Source organism: Manis pentadactyla, chromosome 4 (assembly GCF_030020395.1).
Source record: "Manis pentadactyla isolate mManPen7 chromosome 4, mManPen7.hap1, whole genome shotgun sequence".
NCBI classification, from domain to species: domain Eukaryota; kingdom Metazoa; phylum Chordata; class Mammalia; order Pholidota; family Manidae; genus Manis; species Manis pentadactyla.
Window position 1 is genome coordinate 132617093 of NC_080022.1, and position 14541 is coordinate 132631633.

The window sequence follows — 14541 nt, forward strand, 5'->3', positions numbered from 1 at the left end:
CTCTCTCAGATGTCACCTAACATTCAGTCTTCTCTGCCAGAGGTAACCTACCAGGCTTATCCTCATTATGGATCACATAACTACCAGGTTTCTCCTTATTAGAGATCACCTGACAGCCAGGCTTCTCTTTGTGAGGTCAGTAACCAACCAGTCTTCACTGTCAGAGATAAGGTAACAACTTACCTTCTCTGTCAGAAGTCACCTAAACACCAGGCTTCTCTTTTGGAGGTCACCTCGCAACCAGGCTTCTCTTTATGAAGTCGCATAACAATCAGGCTTCTCTGTAAGAGCTGTGTAGCAAACAGGTTTCTCTGTCAGACATGACCTTACAGGACTTCTCTGTCAGAGATCATGTGACAACAAGCCAACAAGACTCCCACTGATTACAGAACAACTAACAATCAGTATTGAATATAAGAGGTGAACTAACAGCCATACATCTCTGTCAGAGATAACCTGATAACCAGGCTTCTGTAAGAGCACGCCTAAGAAACAGGCTTCTCCTTATAAGATCACCCAACAACCAGTCTTCTTTCTATGAGGTCACATAACAGCAAGGCCTCTCTATAAACAGGCTTCCCTGTAAGCCTTATTAGAGATCACTGAAGAACCAGGCTTCTCGTCATGAGTTCAACTACCATACAGTCTTCACTGTCAGACATTACATAACCACGAAGCTTCTCCATCAGAAGTCACCTAACAACCAGGCTTCTCTTTCAAAAGTCACCTAACAGACAGGCTTCTCTGTCAGAGCTCCTGTAACAAACAGGCTTCTCCTTATTAGATCAACCAACAATCAGTCTTCTCTTCATGAGGTCACAAAAAATCCAAGCGTCTCTGTAAGAGCTCCATTAATAAACAGGATTCTCCTTATTAGAGATCATTTAACAACCGGTTTTCTCTTTATGAGGTCACCTGCCAACCACTCTTCTCTGTCAGAGGACTGTTAGGTAGACATCTCTTGCAGAGGTCACTTAACAACCAGGCTGCTACTTATCAGTTCACCCAGCAAACCGTGTCCTCTTCATGAGTAAACATACCAACCAGTCTTCTCCGACAGAGACAAGCTAATAACCAAGCTTCTATGTTAGAGCTGCCTTAGCAAACAGCCTTCTCTGTCAGAGGTTGCCTGACAACCAGGCTTCTCCATCAGATGTCACCTTAAACACATGCTTCCCTTACCAACTCTACATTTCCCTGTAGGGCCCCGGAAAATGACTGGTTAGCCAGAGACGGGTAAGATTCCTCAAGGGAGGAACAACCTAAGACAGGCACAGTCGCAGGGGGGTCATCAGGTGATAAATTGGGGATCAACAGAGGTGAGGCTTAGTACCTCAACCCCCCTGTCCTGAGAGAAATCTTATGCATACGTGGATGTTTTACTGCCCTTGTCTTGCTTGGATTAACACATAGTCTACAGGCACACACCTGATCATCTACATTTGCTCTCTTACAACACTAAACTATGTTTTCTACCTTTATCTTCTATCTACCTACCACTTCAGCATTTTATTTAAAATAATAATAATAAAGAGAGAAATGTGTTGTCCACATATAAATCAAGTATAAAAAACAAATGACTATTCATATTTGAACTGACTCTTTATAGTTCATAATGCATGAGCAAAACTGAAGGTTTCTGTGATGGCTGAACTTGTACTGTTCACCATGTAAGAACTTATTCAGTATGTAAGAATTTGTTCTCCATGTAAGAACTTGTTTGTTATGCCTCAGAAGATTGGAGACTGATGAAAATTAGGCTTGGGGTGGATTAATGATGGTGCATTGAGCATTGACTCCCCTGTACAGAATTTTATTGTTGTTAACAACCATTTGGCCAATAAATATGAGAGATGCCCTCAGGAAAAGAAAAAAAAAGTACACACTTCCAATGGTAAAATAATAAGTAACTGGGATGTAATGAATATAGTCAAAATATTGTAACAGCTTGGTATGGTGATAGCTGGTACCTAGAATTGTCATGTATATAAATGTTGAATCACTATGTTGTACACCTGAAAATAATGTAATGTAATACTGTGTGTCAAATACCCTTCAATTAAAAAAATAGTTACCTACAAAAAAAAAACATGCTTCCCTGTCAGAGAACCAAGCTCCTCTGTAAGTGGTCATGTAACTGTTTTCTCTGTCAGACATCACCTAACAACAAGACTTCTCTGTCAGAGGCCATCTAACAACAAGGCTTCCACTTACTTCAGATCACGTAACAATCAGTCTTCCCTTGAAGAGGTGACCAAAGAACCATGCTTCTCTGTCAGAGAGAACCTGATAATCAGGATTCTCTCAGAGCTCACCTAACAAACAGGCATCTCCTTATTACATCACCCAACAACCAGTCTTCTCTTCATGAGGTCACATAACAACTATGCTTCTCTGTAACAAGGCTTCTCTGTGAGCCTTATTAGACATCACCGAACAACCAGGCTTCTCCTTATGAGGTCACCTAGCAACAAGTCTTCACTGTCAGAGACTACATAACAACCAAGCTTCTCCATCAGAAGTCACCTAGAAAACAGGCTTCTCTTTCGGAGGTCACGTAATAACCAGGCTTCTCTGTAAGAGCTTGCCTGACAAACATGCTTCTCCTTATTAGATCACAAAACAACCAGTCTTCCATGTATGAGGTCACATAACAACCAGGCTTCTCTGTAAGAGCTCTGTAACAAACAGGTTTCTCAGTCACACATCACCTAACAAAACTTCTCTGTCTCAGGTCATCTAACAACAAGCCTTGCACTGATTACAGATCACCTAACAAACAGTCTTCCCTTTAAGAGGGGACAGAACAACCATACTCCTCTGTCAGAGATAGCCTGAAAAGCAGGCTTCTGCAAGAGCTCGCCTAACAAACGGGCTTCTCCTTATTAGATCACTCAACAACCAGCCTTCTCTTTATGAGGTCACATAACAACCAGGCTTCTCTGTAAACAGGCTTCACTGTAAGCCTTATTAGAGATCACCGAAAAACGAGGCTTCTCCGCTACCAACCAGTCTTCAGTGTCAGAGATGATATTATAACCAAGCTTCTCCATCAGAACACACCTAACAACCAGGCTTCTCTGTCAGAGCTCACCTACCAAAGTGGCTTCTCCTTATTAGATCACCCAACAACCAGTCTTCTCTTTGTGAGGTCACATAACAAACAGGTTTCTCTGTAAGAGCTCTGTCACACATCACCTAACAAGACTTCTCTGTGAGAAGTCGTCTAACAACAAGCCTTCCACTGATTACAGGTCACCTAGCAGTCAGTCTTCCCTGCAAGAGGTAAACGAGCAAACATGCTTCTCTGTCCGAGATAACCTGATAACCAGGCTTCTCTCTCAGATGTCACCTAACATTCAGTCTTCTCTGCCAGAGGTAACCTACCAGGCTTATCCTCATTACAGATCACATAACTACCAGGTTTCTCCTTATTAGAGATCACCTGACAGCCAGGCTTCTCTTTGTGAGGTCAGTAACCAACCAGTCTTCACTGTCAGAGATAAGGTAACAACTTACCTTCTCTGTCAGAAGTCACCTAAACACCAGGCTTCTCTTTTGGAGGTCACCTCGCAACCAGGCTTCTCTTTATGAAGTCGCATGACAATCAGGCATCTCTGTAAGAGCTGTGTAGCAAACAGGTTTCTCTGTCAGACATGACCTTACAAGACTTCTCTGTCAGAGATCATGTGACAACAAGCCAACAAGCCTCCCACTGATTACAGAACAACTAACAATCAGTATTGAATATAAGAGGTGAACTAACAGCCATACATCTCTGTCAGAGATAACCTGATAACCAGGCTTCTGTAAGAGCACGCCTAAGAAACAGGCTTCTCCTTATAAGATCACCCAACAACCAGTCTTCTTTCTATGAGGTCACATAACAGCAAGGCCTCTCTATAAACAGGCTTCCCTGTAAGCCTTATTAGAGATCACTGAAGAACCAGGCTTCTCGTCATGAGTTCAACTACCATACAGTCTTCACTGTCAGACATTACATAACCACGAAGCTTCTCCATCAGAAGTCACCTAACAACCAGGCTTCTCTTTCAAAAGTCACCTAACAGACAGGCTTCTCTGTCAGAGCTCCTGTAACAAACAGGCTTCTCCTTATTAGATCAACCAACAATCAGTCTTCTCTTCATGAGGTCACAAAAAATCCAAGCGTCTCTGTAAGAGCTCCATTAATAAACAGGATTCTCCTTATTAGAGATCATTTAACAACCGGTTTTCTCTTTATGAGGTCACCTGCCAACCACTCTTCTCTGTCAGAGGACTGTTAGGTAGACATCTCTTGCAGAGGTCACTTAACAACCAGGCTGCTACTTATCAGTTCACCCAGCAAACCGTGTCCTCTTCATGAGTAAACATACCAACCAGTCTTCTCCGACAGAGACAAGCTAATAACCAAGCTTCTATGTTAGAGCTGCCTTAGCAAACAGCCTTCTCTGTCAGAGGTTGCCTGACAACCAGGCTTCTCCATCAGATGTCACCTTAAACACATGCTTCCCTTACCAACTCTACATTTCCCTGTAGGGCCCCGGAAAATGACTGGTTAGCCAGAGACGGGTAAGATTCCTCAAGGGAGGAACAACCTAAGACAGGCACAGTCGCAGGGGGGTCATCAGGTGATAAATTGGGGATCAACAGAGGTGAGGCTTAGTACCTCAACCCCCCTGTCCTGAGAGAAATCTTATGCATACGTGGATGTTTTACTGCCCTTGTCTTGCTTGGATTAACACATAGTCTACAGGCACACACCTGATCATCTACATTTGCTCTCTTACAACACTAAACTATGTTTTCTACCTTTATCTTCTATCTACCTACCACTTCAGCATTTTATTTAAAATAATAATAATAAAGAGAGAAATGTGTTGTCCACATATAAATCAAGTATAAAAAACAAATGACTATTCATATTTGAACTGACTCTTTATAGTTCATAATGCATGAGCAAAACTGAAGGTTTCTGTGATGGCTGAACTTGTACTGTTCACCATGTAAGAACTTATTCAGTATGTAAGAATTTGTTCTCCATGTAAGAACTTGTTTGTTATGCCTCAGAAGATTGGAGACTGATGAAAATTAGGCTTGGGGTGGATTAATGATGGTGCATTGAGCATTGACTCCCCTGTACAGAATTTTATTGTTGTTAACAACCATTTGGCCAATAAATATGAGAGATGCCCTCAGGAAAAGAAAAAAAAAGTACACACTTCCAATGGTAAAATAATAAGTAACTGGGATGTAATGAATATAGTCAAGATATTGTAACAGCTTGGTATGGTGATAGCTGGTACCTAGAATTGTCATGTATATAAATGTTGAATCACTATGTTGTACACCTGAAACTAATGTAATGTAATACTGTGTGTCAAATACCCTTCAATTAAAAAAATAGTTACCTACAAAAAAAAAACATGCTACCCTGTCAGAGAACCAAGCTTCTCTGTAAGTGGTCATGTAACAAACTGTTTTCTCTGTCAGACATCACCTAACAACAAGACTTCTCTGTCAGAGGCCATCTAACAACAAGGCTTCCACTTACTACAGATCACGTAACAATCAGTCTTCCCTTGAAGAGGTGACCAAAGAACCATGCTTCTCTGTCAGAGAGAACCTGATAATCAGGATTCTCTCAGAGCTCACCTGACAAACAGGCATCTCCTTATTACATCACCCAACAACCAGTCTTCTCTTCATGAGGTCACATAACAACTATGCTTCTCTGTAACAAGGCTTCTCTGTGAGCCTTATTAGACATCACCGAACAACCAGGCTTCTCCTTATGAGGTCACCTAGCAACAAGTCTTCACTGTCAGAGACTACATAACAACCAAGCTTCTCCATCAGAAGTCACCTAGAAAACAGGCTTCTCTTTCGGAGGTCACGTAATAACCAGGCTTCTCTGTAAGAGCTTGCCTGACAAACATGCTTCTCCTTATTAGATCACAAAACAACCAGTCTTCCATGTATGAGGTCACATAACAACCAGGCTTCTCTGTAAGAGCTTGCCTGACAAACATGCTTCTCCTTATTAGATCACAAAACAACCAGTCTTCCATATATGAGGTCACATAACAACCAGGCTTCTCTGTAAGAGCTCTGTAACAAACAGGTTTCTCAGTCACACATCACCTAACAAAACTTCTCTGTCTCAGGTCATCTAACAACAAGCCTTGCACTGATTACAGATCACCTAACAAACAGTCTTCCCTTTAAGAGGGGACAGAACAACCATACTCCTCTGTCAGAGATAGCCTGAAAAGCAGGCTTCTGCAAGAGCTCGCCTAACAAACGGGCTTCTCCTTATTAGATCACTCAACAACCAGTCTTCTCTTTATGAGGTCACATAACAACCAGGCTTCTCTGTAAACAGGCTTCACTGTAAGCCTTATTAGAGATCACCGAAAAACGAGGCTTCTCCGCTACCAACCAGTCTTCAGTGTCAGAGATGATATTATAACCAAGCTTCTCCATCAGAACACACCTAACAACCAGGCTTCTCTGTCAGAGCTCACCTACCAAAGTGGCTTCTCCTTATTAGATCACCCAACAACCAGTCTTCTCTTTGTGAGGTCACATAACAAACAGGTTTCTCTGTAAGAGCTCTGTCACACATCACCTAACAAGACTTCTCTGTGAGAAGTCGTCTAACAACAAGCCTTCCACTGATTACAGGTCACCTAGCAGTCAGTCTTCCCTGCAAGAGGTAAACGAGCAAACATGCTTCTCTGTCTGAGATAACCTGATAACCAGGCTTCTCTCTCAGATGTCACCTAACATTCAGTCTTCTCTGCCAGAGGTAACCTACCAGGCTTATCCTCATTATGGATCACATAACTACCAGGTTTCTCCTTATTAGAGATCACCTGACAGCCAGGCTTCTCTTTGTGAGGTCAGTAACCAACCAGTCTTCACTGTCAGAGATAAGGTAACAACTTACCTTCTCTGTCAGAAGTCACCTAAACACCAGGCTTCTCTTTTGGAGGTCACCTCGCAACCAGGCTTCTCTTTATGAAGTCGCATAACAATCAGGCTTCTCTGTAAGAGCTGTGTAGCAAACAGGTTTCTCTGTCAGACATGACCTTACAGGACTTCTCTGTCAGAGATCATGTGACAACAAGCCAACAAGACTCCCACTGATTACAGAACAACTAACAATCAGTATTGAATATAAGAGGTGAACTAACAGCCATACATCTCTGTCAGAGATAACCTGATAACCAGGCTTCTGTAAGAGCACGCCTAAGAAACAGGCTTCTCCTTATAAGATCACCCAACAACCAGTCTTCTTTCTATGAGGTCACATAACAGCAAGGCCTCTCTATAAACAGGCTTCCCTGTAAGCCTTATTAGAGATCACTGAAGAACCAGGCTTCTCGTCATGAGTTCAACTACCATACAGTCTTCACTGTCAGACATTACATAACCACGAAGCTTCTCCATCAGAAGTCACCTAACAACCAGGCTTCTCTTTCAAAAGTCACCTAACAGACAGGCTTCTCTGTCAGAGCTCCTGTAACAAACAGGCTTCTCCTTATTAGATCAACCAACAATCAGTCTTCTCTTCATGAGGTCACAAAAAATCCAAGCGTCTCTGTAAGAGCTCCATTAATAAACAGGATTCTCCTTATTAGAGATCATTTAACAACCGGTTTTCTCTTTATGAGGTCACCTGCCAACCACTCTTCTCTGTCAGAGGACTGTTAGGTAGACATCTCTTGCAGAGGTCACTTAACAACCAGGCTGCTACTTATCAGTTCACCCAGCAAACCGTGTCCTCTTCATGAGTAAACATACCAACCAGTCTTCTCCGACAGAGACAAGCTAATAACCAAGCTTCTATGTTAGAGCTGCCTTAGCAAACAGCCTTCTCTGTCAGAGGTTGCCTGACAACCAGGCTTCTCCATCAGATGTCACCTTAAACACATGCTTCCCTTACCAACTCTACATTTCCCTGTAGGGCCCCGGAAAATGACTGGTTAGCCAGAGACGGGTAAGATTCCTCAAGGGAGGAACAACCTAAGACAGGCACAGTCGCAGGGGGGTCATCAGGTGATAAATTGGGGATCAACAGAGGTGAGGCTTAGTACCTCAACCCCCCTGTCCTGAGAGAAATCTTATGCATACGTGGATGTTTTACTGCCCTTGTCTTGCTTGGATTAACACATAGTCTACAGGCACACACCTGATCATCTACATTTGCTCTCTTACAACACTAAACTATGTTTTCTACCTTTATCTTCTATCTACCTACCACTTCAGCATTTTATTTAAAATAATAATAATAAAGAGAGAAATGTGTTGTCCACATATAAATCAAGTATAAAAAACAAATGACTATTCATATTTGAACTGACTCTTTATAGTTCATAATGCATGAGCAAAACTGAAGGTTTCTGTGATGGCTGAACTTGTACTGTTCACCATGTAAGAACTTATTCAGTATGTAAGAATTTGTTCTCCATGTAAGAACTTGTTTGTTATGCCTCAGAAGATTGGAGACTGATGAAAATTAGGCTTGGGGTGGATTAATGATGGTGCATTGAGCATTGACTCCCCTGTACAGAATTTTATTGTTGTTAACAACCATTTGGCCAATAAATATGAGAGATGCCCTCAGGAAAAGAAAAAAAAAGTACACACTTCCAATGGTAAAATAATAAGTAACTGGGATGTAATGAATATAGTCAAAATATTGTAACAGCTTGGTATGGTGATAGCTGGTACCTAGAATTGTCATGTATATAAATGTTGAATCACTATGTTGTACACCTGAAAATAATGTAATGTAATACTGTGTGTCAAATACCCTTCAATTAAAAAAATAGTTACCTACAAAAAAAAAACATGCTTCCCTGTCAGAGAACCAAGCTCCTCTGTAAGTGGTCATGTAACTGTTTTCTCTGTCAGACATCACCTAACAACAAGACTTCTCTGTCAGAGGCCATCTAACAACAAGGCTTCCACTTACTTCAGATCACGTAACAATCAGTCTTCCCTTGAAGAGGTGACCAAAGAACCATGCTTCTCTGTCAGAGAGAACCTGATAATCAGGATTCTCTCAGAGCTCACCTAACAAACAGGCATCTCCTTATTACATCACCCAACAACCAGTCTTCTCTTCATGAGGTCACATAACAACTATGCTTCTCTGTAACAAGGCTTCTCTGTGAGCCTTATTAGACATCACCGAACAACCAGGCTTCTCCTTATGAGGTCACCTAGCAACAAGTCTTCACTGTCAGAGACTACATAACAACCAAGCTTCTCCATCAGAAGTCACCTAGAAAACAGGCTTCTCTTTCGGAGGTCACGTAATAACCAGGCTTCTCTGTAAGAGCTTGCCTGACAAACATGCTTCTCCTTATTAGATCACAAAACAACCAGTCTTCCATGTATGAGGTCACATAACAACCAGGCTTCTCTGTAAGAGCTCTGTAACAAACAGGTTTCTCAGTCACACATCACCTAACAAAACTTCTCTGTCTCAGGTCATCTAACAACAAGCCTTGCACTGATTACAGATCACCTAACAAACAGTCTTCCCTTTAAGAGGGGACAGAACAACCATACTCCTCTGTCAGAGATAGCCTGAAAAGCAGGCTTCTGCAAGAGCTCGCCTAACAAACGGGCTTCTCCTTATTAGATCACTCAACAACCAGCCTTCTCTTTATGAGGTCACATAACAACCAGGCTTCTCTGTAAACAGGCTTCACTGTAAGCCTTATTAGAGATCACCGAAAAACGAGGCTTCTCCGCTACCAACCAGTCTTCAGTGTCAGAGATGATATTATAACCAAGCTTCTCCATCAGAACACACCTAACAACCAGGCTTCTCTGTCAGAGCTCACCTACCAAAGTGGCTTCTCCTTATTAGATCACCCAACAACCAGTCTTCTCTTTGTGAGGTCACATAACAAACAGGTTTCTCTGTAAGAGCTCTGTCACACATCACCTAACAAGACTTCTCTGTGAGAAGTCGTCTAACAACAAGCCTTCCACTGATTACAGGTCACCTAGCAGTCAGTCTTCCCTGCAAGAGGTAAACGAGCAAACATGCTTCTCTGTCCGAGATAACCTGATAACCAGGCTTCTCTCTCAGATGTCACCTAACATTCAGTCTTCTCTGCCAGAGGTAACCTACCAGGCTTATCCTCATTACAGATCACATAACTACCAGGTTTCTCCTTATTAGAGATCACCTGACAGCCAGGCTTCTCTTTGTGAGGTCAGTAACCAACCAGTCTTCACTGTCAGAGATAAGGTAACAACTTACCTTCTCTGTCAGAAGTCACCTAAACACCAGGCTTCTCTTTTGGAGGTCACCTCGCAACCAGGCTTCTCTTTATGAAGTCGCATGACAATCAGGCATCTCTGTAAGAGCTGTGTAGCAAACAGGTTTCTCTGTCAGACATGACCTTACAAGACTTCTCTGTCAGAGATCATGTGACAACAAGCCAACAAGCCTCCCACTGATTACAGAACAACTAACAATCAGTATTGAATATAAGAGGTGAACTAACAGCCATACATCTCTGTCAGAGATAACCTGATAACCAGGCTTCTGTAAGAGCACGCCTAAGAAACAGGCTTCTCCTTATAAGATCACCCAACAACCAGTCTTCTTTCTATGAGGTCACATAACAGCAAGGCCTCTCTATAAACAGGCTTCCCTGTAAGCCTTATTAGAGATCACTGAAGAACCAGGCTTCTCGTCATGAGTTCAACTACCATACAGTCTTCACTGTCAGACATTACATAACCACGAAGCTTCTCCATCAGAAGTCACCTAACAACCAGGCTTCTCTTTCAAAAGTCACCTAACAGACAGGCTTCTCTGTCAGAGCTCCTGTAACAAACAGGCTTCTCCTTATTAGATCAACCAACAATCAGTCTTCTCTTCATGAGGTCACAAAAAATCCAAGCGTCTCTGTAAGAGCTCCATTAATAAACAGGATTCTCCTTATTAGAGATCATTTAACAACCGGTTTTCTCTTTATGAGGTCACCTGCCAACCACTCTTCTCTGTCAGAGGACTGTTAGGTAGACATCTCTTGCAGAGGTCACTTAACAACCAGGCTGCTACTTATCAGTTCACCCAGCAAACCGTGTCCTCTTCATGAGTAAACATACCAACCAGTCTTCTCCGACAGAGACAAGCTAATAACCAAGCTTCTATGTTAGAGCTGCCTTAGCAAACAGCCTTCTCTGTCAGAGGTTGCCTGACAACCAGGCTTCTCCATCAGATGTCACCTTAAACACATGCTTCCCTTACCAACTCTACATTTCCCTGTAGGGCCCCGGAAAATGACTGGTTAGCCAGAGACGGGTAAGATTCCTCAAGGGAGGAACAACCTAAGACAGGCACAGTCGCAGGGGGGTCATCAGGTGATAAATTGGGGATCAACAGAGGTGAGGCTTAGTACCTCAACCCCCCTGTCCTGAGAGAAATCTTATGCATACGTGGATGTTTTACTGCCCTTGTCTTGCTTGGATTAACACATAGTCTACAGGCACACACCTGATCATCTACATTTGCTCTCTTACAACACTAAACTATGTTTTCTACCTTTATCTTCTATCTACCTACCACTTCAGCATTTTATTTAAAATAATAATAATAAAGAGAGAAATGTGTTGTCCACATATAAATCAAGTATAAAAAACAAATGACTATTCATATTTGAACTGACTCTTTATAGTTCATAATGCATGAGCAAAACTGAAGGTTTCTGTGATGGCTGAACTTGTACTGTTCACCATGTAAGAACTTATTCAGTATGTAAGAATTTGTTCTCCATGTAAGAACTTGTTTGTTATGCCTCAGAAGATTGGAGACTGATGAAAATTAGGCTTGGGGTGGATTAATGATGGTGCATTGAGCATTGACTCCCCTGTACAGAATTTTATTGTTGTTAACAACCATTTGGCCAATAAATATGAGAGATGCCCTCAGGAAAAGAAAAAAAAAGTACACACTTCCAATGGTAAAATAATAAGTAACTGGGATGTAATGAATATAGTCAAGATATTGTAACAGCTTGGTATGGTGATAGCTGGTACCTAGAATTGTCATGTATATAAATGTTGAATCACTATGTTGTACACCTGAAACTAATGTAATGTAATACTGTGTGTCAAATACCCTTCAATTAAAAAAATAGTTACCTACAAAAAAAAAACATGCTACCCTGTCAGAGAACCAAGCTTCTCTGTAAGTGGTCATGTAACAAACTGTTTTCTCTGTCAGACATCACCTAACAACAAGACTTCTCTGTCAGAGGCCATCTAACAACAAGGCTTCCACTTACTACAGATCACGTAACAATCAGTCTTCCCTTGAAGAGGTGACCAAAGAACCATGCTTCTCTGTCAGAGAGAACCTGATAATCAGGATTCTCTCAGAGCTCACCTGACAAACAGGCATCTCCTTATTACATCACCCAACAACCAGTCTTCTCTTCATGAGGTCACATAACAACTATGCTTCTCTGTAACAAGGCTTCTCTGTGAGCCTTATTAGACATCACCGAACAACCAGGCTTCTCCTTATGAGGTCACCTAGCAACAAGTCTTCACTGTCAGAGACTACATAACAACCAAGCTTCTCCATCAGAAGTCACCTAGAAAACAGGCTTCTCTTTCGGAGGTCACGTAATAACCAGGCTTCTCTGTAAGAGCTTGCCTGACAAACATGCTTCTCCTTATTAGATCACAAAACAACCAGTCTTCCATGTATGAGGTCACATAACAACCAGGCTTCTCTGTAAGAGCTTGCCTGACAAACATGCTTCTCCTTATTAGATCACAAAACAACCAGTCTTCCATGTATGAGGTCACATAACAACCAGGCTTCTCTGTAAGAGCTCTGTAACAAACAGGTTTCTCAGTCACACATCACCTAACAAAACTTCTCTGTCTCAGGTCATCTAACAACAAGCCTTGCACTGATTACAGATCACCTAACAAACAGTCTTCCCTTTAAGAGGGGACAGAACAACCATACTCCTCTGTCAGAGATAGCCTGAAAAGCAGGCTTCTGCAAGAGCTCGCCTAACAAACGGGCTTCTCCTTATTAGATCACTCAACAACCAGTCTTCTCTTTATGAGGTCACATAACAACCAGGCTTCTCTGTAAACAGGCTTCACTGTAAGCCTTATTAGAGATCACCGAAAAACGAGGCTTCTCCGCTACCAACCAGTCTTCAGTGTCAGAGATGATATTATAACCAAGCTTCTCCATCAGAACACACCTAACAACCAGGCTTCTCTGTCAGAGCTCACCTACCAAAGTGGCTTCTCCTTATTAGATCACCCAACAACCAGTCTTCTCTTTGTGAGGTCACATAACAAACAGGTTTCTCTGTAAGAGCTCTGTCACACATCACCTAACAAGACTTCTCTGTGAGAAGTCGTCTAACAACAAGCCTTCCACTGATTACAGGTCACCTAGCAGTCAGTCTTCCCTGCAAGAGGTAAACGAGCAAACATGCTTCTCTGTCTGAGATAACCTGATAACCAGGCTTCTCTCTCAGATGTCACCTAACATTCAGTCTTCTCTGCCAGAGGTAACCTACCAGGCTTATCCTCATTATGGATCACATAACTACCAGGTTTCTCCTTATTAGAGATCACCTGACAGCCAGGCTTCTCTTTGTGAGGTCAGTAACCAACCAGTCTTCACTGTCAGAGATAAGGTAACAACTTACCTTCTCTGTCAGAAGTCACCTAAACACCAGGCTTCTCTTTTGGAGGTCACCTCGCAACCAGGCTTCTCTTTATGAAGTCGCATAACAATCAGGCTTCTCTGTAAGAGCTGTGTAGCAAACAGGTTTCTCTGTCAGACATGACCTTACAGGACTTCTCTGTCAGAGATCATGTGACAACAAGCCAACAAGACTCCCACTGATTACAGAACAACTAACAATCAGTATTGAATATAAGAGGTGAACTAACAGCCATACATCTCTGTCAGAGATAACCTGATAACCAGGCTTCTGTAAGAGCACGCCTAAGAAACAGGCTTCTCCTTATAAGATCACCCAACAACCAGTCTTCTTTCTATGAGGTCACATAACAGCAAGGCCTCTCTATAAACAGGCTTCCCTGTAAGCCTTATTAGAGATCACTGAAGAACCAGGCTTCTCGTCATGAGTTCAACTACCATACAGTCTTCACTGTCAGACATTACATAACCACGAAGCTTCTCCATCAGAAGTCACCTAACAACCAGGCTTCTCTTTCAAAAGTCACCTAACAGACAGGCTTCTCTGTCAGAGCTCCTGTAACAAACAGGCTTCTCCTTATTAGATCAACCAACAATCAGTCTTCTCTTCATGAGGTCACAAAAAATCCAAGCGTCTCTGTAAGAGCTCCATTAATAAACAGGATTCTCCTTATTAGAGATCATTTAACAACCGGTTTTCTCTTTATGAGGTCACCTGCCAACCACTCTTCTCTGTCAGAGGACTGTTAGGTAGACATCTCTTGCAGAGGTCACTTAACAACCAGGCTGCTACTTATCAGTTC